The sequence below is a fragment of the Aegilops tauschii genome, chromosome 7 (assembly GCF_002575655.3).
Source record: "Aegilops tauschii subsp. strangulata cultivar AL8/78 chromosome 7, Aet v6.0, whole genome shotgun sequence".
In the NCBI taxonomy this organism is placed as follows: domain Eukaryota; kingdom Viridiplantae; phylum Streptophyta; class Magnoliopsida; order Poales; family Poaceae; genus Aegilops; species Aegilops tauschii.
The window spans coordinates 111,352,042-111,370,438 of record NC_053041.3 but is presented as its reverse complement, the minus strand read 5'-3'; positions in this window follow the sequence as shown (position 1 = coordinate 111,370,438).

Genomic DNA, 18,397 nt, shown 5'->3' with positions numbered 1-18,397 from the left:
CGCCTCAGGGCGGCTCACCCGAGCCTCGGAGGCTTCCATCTCAGGAGCATTGGACTGCTCCAGCCTTCCGGCCGCCTCCTCAGGACAGCACGCAGGAGCCCCGGGGGTCATCACCTCGGGAGCCCCGACCAGCGCCGCTTCTTCAGCAGCCACGTCGCTGGCGTTTGATGGTGGTCGCCCCCTGCACCCACTTCTGGGGTGAGCGTCATGATGGCGGCATGCAGAGGAACCACAAGAACGGGGCTCTCGCGGGACCCTTCAAGGCCGACCAGGCGCAGCCCCCATTCGTCTATTGACACCCAATTTTGGCATGGTCAAGAACTTAATTAAGATGACCTCAAATGGAGAAGCGGTCTACATGAAAAAGTCCGTATTTTCGACATGGACATCTTTGTAGTTTGGGCCATCGCTATCCGATCTCATCTCGAGGGCCGAAACTATACTCGAAGTACTCAGATTTTATATTCAGATTATTATTCAGCTGATTACGCCCCCAAGAAAGCCTCGTATAGAAAAATAATCTACACAGATTGTGTTCGTCTCATCGAAACGATCGATTTGGATTTAAAAATCGTTCCAATCCAAGTTTGTATGCAAAAGTTAGAGCCATCGGATTGCAGTTCTGTCAGGAGGCAAAAAATGGCGCGCCCCACCAAACACCGTGTCTCATGGGTAGCGCGAATAATAGCCTATTTTGCTCGAGCGATTTGACCCTCAAGCTAACCTCTGATAAAAAAACGTTCAACATGAAATTTGTTCCCCTCATTGAAACGGTCAAGATTGCTTTTGGACTCGTTTCCATCCGAGGTCGTTTACCACCACAAAAAAGACCCGCAAGGTGCAGCCAGTTTAAACCGAACAGTTTTGGAAAGTTCGGACAAAACCAATACGAATTTGTCTATGGTTTTGGACGTGAATCCAAGCCTTTTCCTTGAACGGGAAGTCCAGACGCCTCTTATATACCTAAGGGTGATAGCCGATTGAACCACACACAATCGAACAAATCATCTACCACTTTTTATCTTTTATCTTTTCTCCATAACCCTAGTTCTTCTTCTTCCTCGTTCTTCGTTCGTTCTACTTGTTGCAGGGCGACGAACCTCGAGGCTCTAGGGGCGATCAGGTCGACCAAGGGCAGCCCATAGCCGCCGCGCGCCCTGACGGGGTCCCTCCCGGGTGTGTGGGGTTTCGGGTCCTCAAAAGCACCCGCCGGATTGCCAGCATACCGCACTTCCGACTGGGTCTTCTTCGACGTGAGCTGCGGTGCATCACCCCCGGCGTCGAGGGTACATGGTGACGTGTTCGTGTGTGAACACACTTTTTGGCGACTCCGCTGGGGAAGAAGTTTTTAACGGTCTCCAGCCTGTTCTTTCTACGAAGAGATCGTCATCAAGTTGCTGCAATCTACAATGGGAATATGAACACCCAATTCCCCTTTGTAGATGCAAATAATCCATATGTTGTTGCTGGATCACCTAATGAGCATAATGTATCGGCTAGCCCTAGTTTTATCAATGATGCATCTAATTATGCGCAAGGGCCGATGCATAACAATCTTCATGCGTCAAATTCTTACGATTTTAGCAACGTACAACATATGTATCCAAACTCTCATGCATCGGCAACCCCACAAATCCATATGCCGATGAACAAGATGATGGTTTTGGTTAATCAATTTGAAACACCTCATTTTAAAATTTCCAATAGCATACAAGAAAGTGTTTCACCTTTTTAATCATCGGCAACTAATTTGCAATATGTGAATCCAACCTTGCCGATTGATGGGAGAATTGGCCATGCTACTACTAGCTATTCAGCCAGTTACTCTCAACCATCATACGCTACACCTCATGTTAGTAATTTTTCAGCACCGTATGCAACTGTAGATGTTCATAATTCGGCCTCGCATCTTCATGGTCATAGCCGAATGAGTGAAAATTTTACAGGAACACATGTGACGTCATCAAATACCGTAGCATATAATGCATACTCTACGCAATTCAAATTTTTTGGCAACACTCAAGAATCATTGCTGAAAGAATCTGAAAGTATTGCGGAGCAATCCCTTCGAGAAGCGGTTGTGGTTGCATTAAAAAGACCTTGGCCCAACACAAGAGAATTAGCGCTCTTTGCCTTGAACAATATGAAAAGGGGTTGTTTCCTGATTATGCTGCAATAAAGGCTAGAGTTTTGCAGGAAGCTTCATCAATTGATAGTATTGGTGAGAGAGCATATGGTTATACAGCAATGCATACACCTCCACCTAGTACCGCAGCATATTATACACCCCCTATACAATTGCAAAATTTTGGCAACACTAACACTTCATTGCCGAAAGATCCTAAAAGCATTGGGGGGCAAACTAATCTAGAGCGGGCTAAAATTGAGGGGGGAATTAAAGCTTTGCGCGATCGGGTGCAAGTGCTTCTTCAAGAGAGAATTGCTAGGGAATTAGCTCAAAGAAAAGAAGCCTTGCCAATTGATATAACCGATGAAAAGAATGATGATTCAGAAACTAAAAGTGCTTCAGTTGAAAAAGCCGAATCAAGTAGTATATATTACGAATCCATCAAATCCGAGGAGGCGAACATTGTTGAGAAAGGGCACAGAAAGTATAGCAAGATAGCCATACTTGATTTTTCTGAAGTTAATGGAACCTACTTCCTGCCCTATGAGTTTCGTGCCATAGAAATTGACGAGCTTCAAGAACAAGAACAAGTAGCCGAAGAAAGTTTGGTGGACAAATATATTTAAATTAATTATGCATGAAATCAAGAAAAAGATGATGCAAGGCGTTGGGGAGCTATCCGAAGGCGGATCAAGATATTCTTCAAGTCACACCACCGTCATGCTCTCCCAACATATTTGAAGAGGTATGTCTAGCAATTAATTTACCTCTTTTCAGATTTGGTCATGACTTAGTTGTTGATGCATATATTAGAAAAATCTTCATAAGAAATATTGAGAGACCAATGAAGAAGGGTAATTTATTTGTTAGCAATCAAATTGTCACAAAGCACAACGGTCAACACATTGCACCATTCAGAAAGACCGATAGCGAAAAATTATTGCAGCCAAGGCTTTCCCCATTGCTTTATCTAAAGCTCATATCTAATTGGGTAGCTTTGCTTATTTCTTACTTGGCTTACACTTGGTCTCAATTGAGACATGTATGTTCTAACTATTTTCGTTTTAGAAATTTAAAGCCAAGGTTAAAATCTTCCGAGAAAACTGATGCCAGTATAGTTTCTTATCCAAAGACATTGGAGATAGAGTGCAAAACACAATGCATAGCCGAATGAGGTGATGCAAAATCTAAAAACTTCATTTGCTTAACTCCAAAGCCGTTCTCAAAACAAGATTGGCTAGAGAATAAAAAGTTTACCTTCAATTCAGGCATGTGTGATCAAATATTTGATTTGTTGTTGAGAAATAATTATATTAGAATTCTGGATCATCATGTTGGGCCATCTCTCCAGGGACGAATGTATTGTAAGTTGCATGATTCATCCAAGCATAATTTCGAGGATTGCAACATGTTTCGTCAAATAGTTAAATCGGCCATTGAAAAAGGACGATTGAAGTTTCTTGAAACGCCAAGAGATGACCAGTCTATTCTGATTGGTCCCGGTGGCAAAAAGTTTTTACATCGGCTGCTTCAAGCCGATCCATTTAAAGAGAAGGTAAAAACTGCAGGTGATGGGATCAAGCTTTCAAGTAAAGAAGTTGTTGAAGAGCATAATGAACATAATCTTGAGGGCGAGAATTCCATCGAAGCTACAATGGAGACGCCAAGGACTGGGGGGTAGCAAGAAAATTCAACGATCGATGAAAGCAAACCAAAAGAAAACAAAGGCCGAAGTAAGCGAAAGTGTAAGGGATCAAAAATCACCTTCCCTGAACTATTGGAAAAATATCAAAAGAAGAGTGAAATAAGATTGCTTATCGGCCAAATCATGCAATGAATCCAAGATCACCCTGAGGCGCAAATATGAGGATCGGTATTGGCAAAGTGAGAATTTGAATGCAACATATTCATATCCTTATTTTGGTCCGACAATGCCAATGCCGTGGATGCCTCCCTGTGCTCATATAGAATCACTAGCTAAATACCCGTGCGTTGCTACGGGAGCCAATATGTGACAACCAATATTATAATGGAAAAACATGATGCGCTGAGATCACCAAAACATCTACTCGATCTTAATTACAAACATTATATTTTGAGCAACATTAAGATAAATAAGCATCAATTTCACATATCAGTGTCAAAGCAAGCATGAATCAAGGATAGTAAACACAAGTTCAAACTAAAGGAAGCAAGTTGACATCATGATAGGCAAGTTTACCACAACTCTCTATTTCAAATTATTTCCCTACGATGTGGCTATAATACTCCCAAATACTTGCAGGAATCATAAATCATAGGGGATTCCCATCGCCGTACGTCATATAGGGGATTCCTCCTTAATGTGCGTTCATTCCATGCATGAGTCAAATATATATACTCCCTCCGTCCCATAATATAAGATGTTTTTGCAAGCTGTTTTAGCTTGTAAAAATGTCTTATATTATGGGACGGAGGGAGTAAATCTCTAAGTTCTGTATTAAAATATTTTCTCACAACGACAAACAGATTGTAGCAGTTCAAATTAAAATGGCAACTTTTTGTCCTCTTTAACCAATCCATTCTCCAATATAAACATGAAGGAAGTAATAATGCATTATGATCACACTGCTTCTTGTCCATTTAGAAAGATAGTCAATACTTCCTCCACAACAAACTCAAGATAGTAGGATGAAGAAAACAGTACTGGATTCCTAAAACAGTGTGTCGAATTCTCAGACAAATTACTTGGCATTTAGATGTTTATTTTCTTAATCCATACTTCATACCTTACATATGCTAGCAACCAAGATTTCTTAAAATTAGAACCTCCCCATGGTCCGGCTCCTGCAGAATACCGGCTCACCTCGTCGTTCTCGTGTTCTTTGTCTGCTGAGGTGGCATCAGCTCTACGATGCCCTCCTCCAAGCTCCCTTTCTCATCATAGTCAGCCTAAGAATTTTTTTGGAAAGAATCTTGTTGTTTATAGATGACAACAACAGCAACAATATTTAGACACACATGACCAACAATAAAGAACTTCATAAGAGCTACTTGTTTTATGTGTGTATATAAGCTCCCACATTTTGCTCCGTCCGATTCATAATAATTGACATTGCTTTAGTATACAAATACTAAAGCAGCGTCAATTATTATGGACCGGAGGGAGTAGTTAGTTTCTTTTTTTAGTTTGCAAGTCATAAGATTATATAAAACCTGTTATTATCACTACTTTGTTTTTCTCTCCGAGCAAGAATACATAGATGGGAGAAAATATATCTATGTATTATAATTGAATTTACTTTCTGTCCCAAAAAGAATATGCATAAATGTGAAAAGAATATAGCTTACAGTAATATGTGTGATCCTTGTTCCATCTACATAGTTAAGAGGAGAAACAATGAATACACCTATAAATTTGATCGCATAGTAATTCTGCAGTGCAAGATAATCAAAGAGGATAATACACAGTGAGACTGGCAATCATAGTATTGACAAACAATGAAACTTGTGTGCAGCTGCTGGTAATTTCAGAAAAGATCTACTTCACCCCCCCTCGCCATTCGCTGACAATGCCTAACCTCCATCCCTAAAGATGCCTAATAATGACATGTGATATTTCCAGCCAACATCTTGTGTCTAGTATGACAGTTCAAAAAAATAAAAATTCAGCAAGAAACACACGGTTATCTTTTAGTAACCTTATGAAAAGTGTCGTATATCATGACTAAATATTGCAATTTCTTCCTCAATTCGTATATATATCATGACATAGTATAGCTCCAGCTACGAAAAGCAGTTAATTAACTGCCCAAGTAAATCATAAAAGAAGTAGTTAAGCAAATCTTAGACTTTTGTTGAATGTTGGATCTTGGATGGCTAGATGTGTACTATTTCTTATGTTGCAGCCATAGAAGACCCTCCAACTGAACCGAATCCATGATAGACTGCTCACAAACACAGAATAACAAATTGGGTTTTTTCTAATTAACTGCAGTTTATGGTTGAAGCTATGTTATGGCTTACGGTGTTGTTTAACGAGCCCAGCCTCTTTACATATTCCTTCAATATGAATGGTTGGAAGCACATACAACGGAGCAAGAATTTTTGTATTCCTAAGGTTGGTTTCAGTTTGATTGAGCCATGAAACATCACTGCTCAATAGGCAAAAGACTTCCTAGGAATCCAAACAGCGTGGAAGAAAAATAGACCAATCCTTCGTTCCCAATAAAGAACTGTAGTCTGCAGGTAATTAAGCTATAAGTTAATTGCTTCAGGATTCAATAAGCGACATGGGGTGAAATTACCCATGTTGTACCTTGTGGAGATGTACAGAATACTACAAACACGAATCAAACGATGGACGGCCAATTGTCATCAGCGTGATGTGGCTTTGTGCTTCTGAAGACGGGCCACATCTCTGAAGATTGGAGAAAAGGAATCAGAAGGGGTGTGGCCTCCATAAAGTTCCGATGAAGGCGTGCTTGCAGTTGCAAGCTATAGACTGAAGGTACCTTAGAGGTTACCATGGTCGTGACGAACGTCACTCGGCTGGCTCCGATCTGCCCCTCCGACCCCGCCGCAACAATTGATGGCTTGTTCCTCCCTCCAAGAACCCCATGTACCAGCTCCCCGCCTCGACATGCGTTTGCTACCCCATCCTCAGCTACGACAGAGGACAGAGTTGGCTGCTCGTGGCCACCATCGATGTTGGGGTTCGGGGATGACCAGATCCGACAGGATTGCCCGGCGTTGGGGGCGGGGAGCATGCATCCAGTACAACATCATAAGGGAGAGGAGCCCGACTCCAGCATGGTGATGTCTGCTGGGAAGCACGACCAGATCAACGAAAGGCTCCGCGCAGGGTAGGGATGATGGTCGTCTAGCCAAGCCGTTGGATGCAAGTCTCGCGGATGGCCAGTCTTGGTTCCCACCGATGGCTCCGATGAGAGGTCAAGTGGAGCTGGGCCATGGGCCTCGGTGAGGGCGCCGTTGTGGGGTTTCCGAGTTCCCTAACCACCGTGGAAGCTGTCTCCAAGCAAGGGGATCGAGGGCGGGGGCAAGGGCGGTAGGTGCTCGTTGCCATTGCCAAGTTGAGCGATGACGGAGAGAAGGCCGCTGCCGGCGATTTCTCTCGCGAGAGGATTGGGGACAAGGGATTGTGGGGTTAGTGGGAGATGAGGTGTGCGGTCGTGGGCTGGATCCTTTTTTTTCTTTTTTTCTTTTTATCGAGCGGCGAGGCGTCGCGGCCTTCCTCATATTTCTGGAAGAAAAAAAATCTGCATGCGTTTGATGGGAGGGGGATCGAACGAGGTCGAACCATCACGACATTCGATCCCCCTTTAATAGTAGAGATATCCATCAGGGGACAGGTATGATACAAGGGCACATTCTCCATCTTACTTTTAAGTCATCTCACCAACATTATGCAGCTTCAAGAGGATGAACATTTGAACAATCATATGTTAAAAACCATTTCAATCATAAGGAATCGGTCCAGAACTCAAGGAAGAATAAAGAGGTGGTGAAGCAAGTTTACCGTGTTAAAAGAGATGGTCGTAAGAGTGCAACTTCAGATTTGATCTCAAATGAAAAGGAGCTAATTAAAGTGTTGACATTGGCTACTAAAGGCAATGAGACAAAGCAACCAATTATTGATAGTCAAAGTGCCAAATCTGAAGAAAAGAAGTTGAGAGTGCACAAGGTAAAACAAGAGTTGCCATTGCTTCACACAAAATCGCAGCCGGGGTGCCCACTCAGCTTATCATATTGGCAAAAGAAGAAATTACAAAAACTTAGTGCACAAGAACTGAAGAAAAGGAACATGGCATGGGTTCCCAAAGGAAGTGCTCAAAATAAGAATTATGTGCAAGCTTCCATTACAAGAAGTGCGGCAAAGGTGAATAAGGAAAAGAGTGAAAACTATGAAGGACCCAACCGAAGGTTTGAGCATATTCGGTCTACACATTATCCATATTCTTCAACTATGCCATTAACACCTATGCCATGGAATTTGTCATCAAGTATGATTGGTAACCCTCAATGGGCTTATTTTAATCCATGGATGCCATATAATTTCTTACATCATGAAAGGGTATTACCAAGTCGCTATACATTTGATTAGCTACAAGATTGTTGCTGATCCAAAGGGCCGAAATACTTGATTTGTCATTTCATTTGTTTATTTCGGCTATATGTGCTTTGAAATGAAGTTTACATGGTAATGGCCATATTTATCTATCGTCCTAAGATTATGTCAATGCATGGCTGGTGTAGTACTCTAACATTGTCCTTAGTTCGATTGGAGAGCGAGATAAGGTATGTGCTCATGAAAATTTATATGTATGCCTATATTATTGATTGAATGGAGTTGAGACATCATGACCGATGTCATTGAATATATGTTGCATAGACCACTTCATAGTTGCAGAATTGGCTAGTGGGCTTATACTTTTTTTGGATATGATTTGGCTTATGCAGCTTTGAGATCTATAAGAGGCCAAATCGTAGATGATTTTATTACTGAACATCGAATTAATGACATGCATAATATTGATATTATCCTTGTCTCTCTAGTACTATGGAGATTATGTTTTGATGGTTCAATTAATAGCAATGGCCAAAGTGTTGGTGTTGTTTATATATCTCTTTATGGTACTATTTTCGAAGCCTCATGCCCATTAGAATATTTTTATGCATGATTAATCAAAGCCGAATATGCGTTGCTATTCGGATTGAATCTTTTACATGCTATAGGTGCTATACATACTGAGGCTTTCGGTGATTCGTTATGAGTAGTGCAATAAATATCCAGGGTTTATCAATGTTTTGATGAATCACTTATAGTTTATCTTGGTGTATGTCTAGATGCAAAATTTACCTTGGGTTGCTTTAATATTCTTCATATATCTAGACAAGACAATTGGAGAGAGTTGGCATAGCAAGCATCCGGCTACCATGTCCGTCATGGTGTATTGCACATCTATCAATAGCCGATGCTTATTCTTGCCAACATAGGTAAGGCCCAATTGGAGCTCACCACCTCGGCCACTAATGAAACTTTTATGCAGGCAAAGCAAGGATTGGAGGAAGTTTATTTTTGATTATCTGCAAAATCCTAGCGAAAGGGTGAATAATATTGTTCGGAGGATGGCTTTGAGATACATATCTATGGAACCTTATCATCGGATTGTTATATAAGTTGAGAAGTTTTCACCCAAGTTGCATCAAGAGGTTCAAACAAGCAATGGCCGATATATACTTATCGTCCTAAGCACATACAAATGGCCGATGCAGTGCTGACATCGTGCTTAGAGCAAACTCCATGCAAGTTATTTTTGGCACAAATGTTTTGCCGAAAAACAGGGGGGCATGTGTTGACACCCAATTTTGGCATGGTCAAGAACTTAATTAAGATGACCTCAAATGGAGAAGTGGTCTACATGAAAAAGTTCCATATTGTCGACGGTAAATTCTTTGAAGTTTGGGCCATCGCTATCCGATCTCATCTGGAGGGCCGAAACTATACTCGAAGTACTCAGATTTTATATTCAGAGTATTATTCAGCTGATTACGCCCCAAGAAGGCATCGTATGGAAAAATGATCTACACGGATTGTCTTTGTCTCATCAAACCAATCGATTTTTATATAAAAATCGTTCCAATCCGAGTTCGTATGCAAAAGTTAGAGCCATCGGAATGCAGCTCTCTCAGGAGGCAAAAAATGGCCTCTGATAAACAAACGTTCAACATGAAAGTTGTTCGTCTCGTCGAAACGGTCAAGATTGCTTTTGTACTAGTTTCCATCCGAGGACGTTTACCACCACAAAAAAGACCCGCAAGGTGGAGCCAGTTTAAACCGAACAGTTTTGGAAAGTTCGGACAAAACCAATCCGAATTTAAGTAGGGTTTTGGACGTAAATCCAAACCTTTTCCTTGAACGGGAAGTCCAGCCGCCTCTTATATACCTAAGGGGTGATGGCCGATTGAACAACATGCAATCGAACAAATCATCTACTATTTTTTATCTTTTATCTTTTCTCCTAAACCCTAGTTCTTCTTCTTCCTCATTCTTCGTTCATTCTTCTTGTTGCAGGGCGATGAACCTCGAGGCTCTAGGGGCGATCAGGTCGAACTAGGGAAGCCCATAGCTGCCGCACACCCTGACGGGGTCCCTCCCGGGCGTGTGGGCTTTCGGGTCCTCAAAAGCACCAGCCGGATTGCCTGCGTACCGCGCTTCCGGCAGGGTCTCCTTCGACGTGAGCTGCAGTGCATCACCCCCGGTGTCGAGGGTACACGGTGACGTGTTCATGTGTGAACATCGTCGAAGGGAGGCATCTGCCTCGCGAACTCCACCTTGTTCGAGCAGCAGTACAAGAGGCAACCCTCCCCCGGCAGACGGCTGGCACCGGGTCGCCTGTCAAGAGCTCAAGCACCGTCCGCAGGGCCTTGGGAGGAAGCGCAAGCTCGTGAAGCCTTATGGGGTCCCTGCTGCCGGAGAGGGACCACATCGGCCGGGAGTGGCGCTGGAGCGGAGCAACGCGGCACCGGATGAACTCCTTCACCACCATGGGCACGGTCACCCCGAGATCCTTCAACCTGGCTAGCCGGCGGCAGATGTGGGCGAGCCGCTGGTCGGGAAGCCTCGCGTGCCCCCAGCCGGAGCTCGGGACGGCCGGTGCCCGCGGGTGCAGGAGCAGGGGGCTGAGAACACCCACATCGACGAACACCCACCGCCTCCGAAATCCATCCACAACTGGAGAGAGCTCGAAATCGATCCACGAGCCGGTCGTCGCCGCCACGGCCTGGGAGGTCACGCACCCCGAGCGCTGGGAGGCGTCAGTCAGATGCAGCGAGAAGAAATGTCGGAGCAAGCCACGGAAGGGGCAATGCCCACCATGGCCTCGGAGACGAAGGCGAAGACGGCGAGGTGGATGATGGACTGGGGATCCAGGTGCAGCGTATTGACTTGATAATGCAAGAGAACGATGTTGAAGAAATCAGAGAAGGGGGGAATCAGGCCCGCCCAGAGGGTGTGAAGATGGAGGGGGACCTCAATGGCCGTCCTATCAATCGTGGCGCGGGAAGCAGGCCAAGCTACCGTCGCCCTCCATTCGTTGGAATCGGCGGCGAGTGCTGGGTAAACCTTGTCCATCCCTTCTTGGTTGACCACCACCAACCGCTCGATGGCAGGCTCGAAGATCGGCGGCGCATGGGCTGAGGTATGGGCCTTCTTCTTTCCCTTCTTATTCTGGCTCGGCACCATGGTGACGGAGAGGATTGGTGCCAGGTCAGGCCAGGGGAGGAAACCGTTGTTTTCTGGAAGAGGGAGGAACTGTGGAAGTGCGCTACCAGCAATGGAGGCGGAGCTGTGTTGACAACGGCGGCCGCCTAGCCTGGCGGATATCAAGGCTGCGTGGGGGAGTGGAGGCGCCCACGTACCATCAGTCGCCATGCATCGACCGAGGCGGCATGCGGTTGGGGCCCGCGGCGTTCCGCACTTGTCCCTTGGCTTCGCCTCGAAGCCAAGTCCGAGCACGCCTTGCGCCCGGGGCCTACTGTCGTCGTCCTGGGAACGGGGGTGCCCAGACTTGCCTGCCTGCGGCCCACGGTGTGGCTCCACCAACGGCCCGGTACGGCCCAGCTTTGGCAGCAACTACTCAAGACCCTCGCGAGGGGCCAAGGCTCACGAGGCAGACGACACCAAGACCTCCCTGGGGGCGGCCTCGCTAGCCAGGCTCCCGAGGAGCGGAGATATCTATGCAGGGGGAATCTCGCGAGGTTCACATGACGTGAGCCATGATGACCAAGGCCAGGCGGGCGCCAAAGGGCGCAGTGTACCAGTTTCCTCTTTGGTGCTAAGGAGGCAAGCGCAGGCGAGGAGTCCCAAGGAATCAAGCAAAGGTTTCCTTATCGGTGCAACAAGACCAAGACCGCCAGGACGGCAGGACGGAGGTCATCGCAGAGCCCACAACAGCATCACCACCACAGCCTTTGGCAGGCGAAGACCACTTTTGTCAGGATAACTTGTACTAGTTGTCTCCCTTCAAAATTGGCCGTTGTGGGAACCCTTCCCGCCTACATTTGGGAAGAGGACGAGGGACTCTATAAATAGGACCTAGCCACCACCGTAGGAGGCATCTCATCTTGGATCAGATCAATTCCATCCTCACACCCACCAGCTCATCGAGCTCAGGAACACCTCTCCTCCTGAGGTTGTTTTCATCCACTATACTAGTTCATCCTCAGCCCTCCTGAGGCAATCCACCACCACAATGGAGTAGGGTATTTCACCACACGGTGGCCCGAACCAGTATAAACCCCTGTGTCTCTTGTTTCTTGGGTTCGTCAAGCTAGGCCGCGGAATCGTTGGGTAGGCAGGCTGGGGAGAAAGAGTCCTTCATGCGCACACCAGAGTTCGAACCTCTCAAGGGTCTGCGGAACCCCCGATCCGACAAGGTGTATGCTCTAACTTGGCACGGTTATACTACTCATATCATGCATATGGTGTCTTGCATTGCATAGTTTAGACATCATATACATAATATTCAACACCATGTTCTTAGTTCAGACATCGTATATGTGAATGCCCTGCTTAGCATATAAATCACATATGTGAATTAAATCATGCAATCCTCATTACTTAGATAACAAGTATGTGAATTATGTCATGTGATCCTGTTTAGTTAGTCATCATATCTTTGAATTATGTTATGCTATGCTATCCAGTTTAGATAGATATCATATATGTGAAATTATGTCATGCTATCCGTTTTATTTAAACAATATACATGGCAACTATTCCATGCCCTCTTTTTTCCACACTATCTATTGCATCTGTCTCTCATACAATGTATGTACATTCAACTATGTTTCCTGTTTATCAGCCATTTGAATTGGAGCGGGTGATGGCAGTATCTAGCGGAGTAAAAACACGGTCTTCAAATAAAACAGTGCTACCTCTTGGTGGAGATAGCGCCCCGGTAGTACATGCACGAGAACCAGCCCTACCACACATAACCTAGACTCTCGCAGAGTGTACCCCTACTGCGATGGACAGAGAACCAGCATCACCCAATCTAACCCCAACGCCAGCAGATAGTAACCCAGTTCCTATTGACACAACACCATCTCCACCACAGAGCTCCCAAACAAGAGTAGTTAGTAAGGCAGCTCCAGTGCCCAAAGCGCCAGTACTACCACGGTGAACCCCAACTCCACCAGTTAGTAGACCTATTCCTGTGGAGGAAGCACAACCAGCCAGTCGTAGTTTAGCATCTATCGCATTTGATGTTGTTAAATCCTATGTGCGTATCTTCCCATCATGGAAATATTATACTGAAGATGAAGGAAAATGCCAGTTGCAGGTGCTTGTCTAGGAGTTATGTGTAAGTAATGTTATTCATGGCAATTATTTTGCTTTGTCCCATATATTCTACCTCCATGATGGTTATAATACAGCAAATTTTCCCATTCTTCTCTATAGAGAAGGACCGATTTGTTAACTCAGTACAAGGAAACCTGTGCTAATACCTCTGCTATCTTCAAGAATGCTTGGTTCCAGTATCGGAATTACCTGAAGAAAACGTACTTCACTGGCAAAGAAACTCATGAAATTCCCTTACGTTCTCCTGGGACACGTTTACTGGACGATGACTGGGAACACCTTGTTCTGTACTGGTCCTGAACCAAGAATGTGGTAAGGTCTATGAGCTCATTTTCTATTTTGAAGTACTAAATTCTTGTGTCTTAATATACTCTGTTCATGTAGAACAAGTTCTTAAACCTGAAGAACAACTGTTCTCATTTAAGATTCCATTGCTATCGTGCATACTGCTTTGCTCTTGTATCACTGTTGACGGTGTCCTGGACTAGGGGGTACTCACCACATCGTCTCCCGAGCAGGTGGATCGGGCCAAGGACCCCCATGGCGGTTCACTCATGGGCCACTTCGGGCAGCCCATGCCACATGCAAGGAGTATTCCACAAGACTTGGTGATCAAGACAAGGACTCCTCTCCACCAACATATTCGGCTAGGACTCTTGTTATTCTAGGCCTCTGGTGCATTATATAAGCCAAGGCCAGGCTAGTCGATAGATCATTATGACATTAATCATCATAACCCTAGGGTTTAGACCACAACATATGATCTCAAGGTAGATCAACTCTTGTAATCTCTATATTCATCAAGATCAATCAAGAAGGAAGTAGGGTATTACCTCCATTAAGAGGGCCCGAACCTGGGTAAACATCGTGTCCCCTATCTCCTGTTACCCATCGATCCATGACACACAGCTTGGGACCCCCTACCCGAGATCTACCGGTTTTGACACCGACAATGGTGCTTTCATTGAGAGTTCCGCTGTGTGATTGGCAAAGGATCAATGGCTCGACTGTAGATCAACTTCGACGTCAACATCTTCGTCGCCAGCTCGACTGGTCACCTTGGCATGACCGAGGACTGCGCCCTACCTCCGATCGTCATGTTAGGATGAGGGCCTTCATCAACATCAACTCCGATCTCTATCATGATCATGGAGGAATCATCCAGGGAGCTCGGGGGCTCAACGTCAACATTGACCTTGAGCGACCGTGCTGTTCTTCTAGACAGCGAACTTGTATCCACCGCCACCGCCTCCTCGAGTGTCATTTTAACGATTGCTGCAGTGGAATTGTGCGGAATTAAGTCTACAACAATCACGCAAAATTTCGTCGAGTTCCGATGGAGGAATCACCGGCAATCTATGATATACCGGAGCCCTATCAAATCTCGACGAGAATCTGGATGAGTTTAGGGCGTGGTCTCCAGAGCCAAGCTCGGAGGTCCTTTCGAAGATCCAACTGTTCATTTGCTGAGGAATTCCCATATCTACCACCGCTCAAAATTTCAGCTCGATCCGATGGTTCAAACTCCGGGAACCTTCCGATGAGTCGACCAATTTTCTGATCTGTTTTCTGCGCGAATACGGATCCGATCTGAATTCATGTTTCTTTATGAACGTGATATTGGACAACCTTTTTAAAGGAATTTTTTTCTATGGTATTGTGCGTTGTTCTTAACACGTGCCCATAAAATTTTAAGCCTTCTCTGAGGTACTCTTCCCCTCACGCTGATGTCAAGCAAGTCCGGTAACATTGCTCCACGGCTGCCGACCTGCACTAGACACGTCGTCGCTTTGTTGAGTCGAGCTCATCTTCTTCGGATCATCATCTCGGCGAGCCGAAAAAAAGTTCGGCATCACGAAGGATAAATCATCACCAACAACGCCGCCCCACGGATTACACGGAACGGGCACACCGGCATCGCCGTTCGGTCACTTCATCAATCCGGCTTTGATCGCGTCACAAGTTATGCCTAGCGTCGGCATCACGCACTGTTGCTTCTTCAAGCCGATGTCCATCACGCCGAACTTCTTCAACACCTCAGCTGACATGGCAGCTGCAACGTCTCCTTACTGACCCGCTCCGTCACCTCGGCTAGACCGGGGGCTTCACCATCTCTTCATCAACCTACTCCGAAGACTTCGGCGTCACCCGCCGACCAGCTTCGTCACATTAGCTGGACCGGGGCTTTGCCTTGGTGAGCCAACCTTTACCAGCATCGCCATGCCGTCGCTTCACCGTCCATCAGGCAATGGGTGTGCGGATCGATTCCCAATTTTGGGAGTCACTTTTCTTCGAACTGCTACAACAAATAAGCCAGGTGCTATTAACCCTAGCAATTTTTGCCGGTTTGAGTTCATTTTTCCCAAGGAATTATTACTCTGGTTTGTTCCATTATATGTACATAGGTCTGTCAAATGATGGCCGCATTAACGATGGTTGCGCGATGGTTCGGTCAGTTTCCCGTCCGCAGTTCGGCGAACGCCGCATCTAGGGCCCGGACCGCCCTGCAAATTCAGGCTTTGTCACCCCTTCACTGTGTCCCGCCGACGCCCTGCATCGACATTGACTTCGGAGCCAGGCCACATATCTTTAAATAAATTATTTTGCGTAAATTAATTATGCGATGATTTTTATATTATATTATTATTTTTTGGGCCGCACTATTTTATGTGTGTAGGTAATCGACTTCGACTGGGTCACGCGGTCACTTCGGCAAGCCGACGTCGTCGTCCCAATCGGCATAAATCGGGTCGCATGATCACCTTGTTGGTCGAATTGCTATACCGACATGGTCGGTTGCCTCGGGGACATCGGCATCATCGAGAGGGTTCTTCCTCGTCAGGTAAATTATCCGGGTTGGGCAGCGCTGTCACCTCGGCGTACTGACATACCACGTCACCTCAGCCGGACCGGGGACTTCGTCATCACTTCATTAACACACGCCGGGAACTTCGGCATCATACTGCCGGCCTGCTCCGTTGCCTCGGACAGACGGGGGGTTCCACCTCGCCACATGACCGTGTTATGTTGCCACTTCGGAGTGCCGAGCTCTTTGCTCCGCCACCTCAGGACCGGCTTAGGGGCTGGGACCTCGTCCCGCCATAAGCTCGGACTGTGTCATCAACGCCGAACACATTAACCAGCTAAGTCGCTTTCATGCTCAAAGTTTTAAATTTTTAACTTGTGTTCGGTTCGACCATGCTCATATACGTTGTTCGCTAAAAGAAACTCCCCTTACCCATGTTAAATGGGGGCCTTAAAATTTACACGAGCCGTTCTATAATAATGTGTTTTCTTCTTGATCGTTGCAAAGTCTTTCTACCGCTCCTTTTTCGACTTGAGTGTATGGTCACTAGCCGGATAGCCTAGCTTCTCTCTAAAGCCACTCAACTTTAGTTCGCTAAACTGGCCTCGGAGAAGTACTCCGCCTTCGAGATAAGGAGCTTGAAGCCGTAGGTTGACCCGCTTGATGTCTTGAGGTCGGATGTGTCATGTTAAAGAACGACATAAGCACAATTTTTTTCTCAGACCAATTTTTGGATTGGCACCGAACACTTGATCTAGTTCGGACATCAAGTTTTTACTGAAGTTTTTTGGTTTTCCAAGCCTATGGCACTTTTAAACATTTGTGTGTTTCCAGCATAAATCTCGCAGTGCAACATCGGACACCTTTAGAGATTCGGCAAAAACATTCTCGGATATTGCTATATATGCATCGGTTTCAAATTGTGTTTTTGGTCAATAGTTGGGTTGCCCGGTTCCTGTGCGTGCCTCCTACGTTCCGCTTTGTTCGGCTAGGTGTGTAAAGGGAGAACCACAGCGATTGTGCTTCCAACTCGCATGGTTAAGCACCTAAGTGGAGAAAGCCGAAAACTGACTGTCACTATAAGCGTAAACTGGTCAGCGATCCGATGACTATGTTAAATGACGGGCCGTTCATAACATTGGCCGAAGTGTTTACGGCTTGACCTCAGCTGTTGCCGAACACTAACCGGGGGCTCGTAGCTAGCTTCCCCAGTTTAATGCTCCTATGACTAAGTGAAAGTTATAAAGCCCGCATATCTGATTGCCTCGTTTCCGCTAACACAACCACCTTCGGGCACCGAGACGTCGGCTAAGGGTTGTCTTGTTATTGCGGAAACACCATGCTTAGTATCTACAAAGGGGTAGAAGCCGACCATTGGCCACTTTCAACTGATATACGGTCGCAATGAAGTCAAAATAAGTATATATCATCAGCGTTTGTATTCATTATACAAGTGTTGCCTTCTGTAATTATCGTTATATAAAGCCATAAATATGCATCAATTTGACTTAAGATTTTGGCCAAGCTGGGTTGCCTGGCTCATGTGCTTACCCCTACGTTCTCGATTGTTCGGCTAGGCGGTAAAGGGAGCACATCTGTGATTGTTACTACCGGGTCATCCGAGTTAGTACCTCAGACTGGGTGAAGCCGAAAACTAGCGATCTTAAAGAATATAATTGATCGGCAACGACGAAAGTGAAAATTTTGGTTCATTTAGACCACATAGTTTGGAAACTTTCCCCGAACTAATATTTTCCTCCCACATTGATCGGAGATAAGGTTTCATGGTCATGATCAGCATGACAACCCAAAAAAAGGAACCGATAGCGGCACTATTTTCCTTGGAAGATGTTTCTTACATTAAAAAGTAATATAACATATCTCTCCGCGTATTTTTGTTTATAAAACCATATGACCGGATTGCCTTGTTTGCCATAAATCTTTGCCCTCATAAAGGCTTTATAAAGTAGGGAAAACACTCCTCGGCTACTGGCTGAGGAGGTTGAAGCCGATGGTCGTTCAACAAAGTTTTGCACAATGCGGATCCGAGCATCTATTATATATAAAAAGTGCTTGACGGGTTGACCAGAAAAATAGA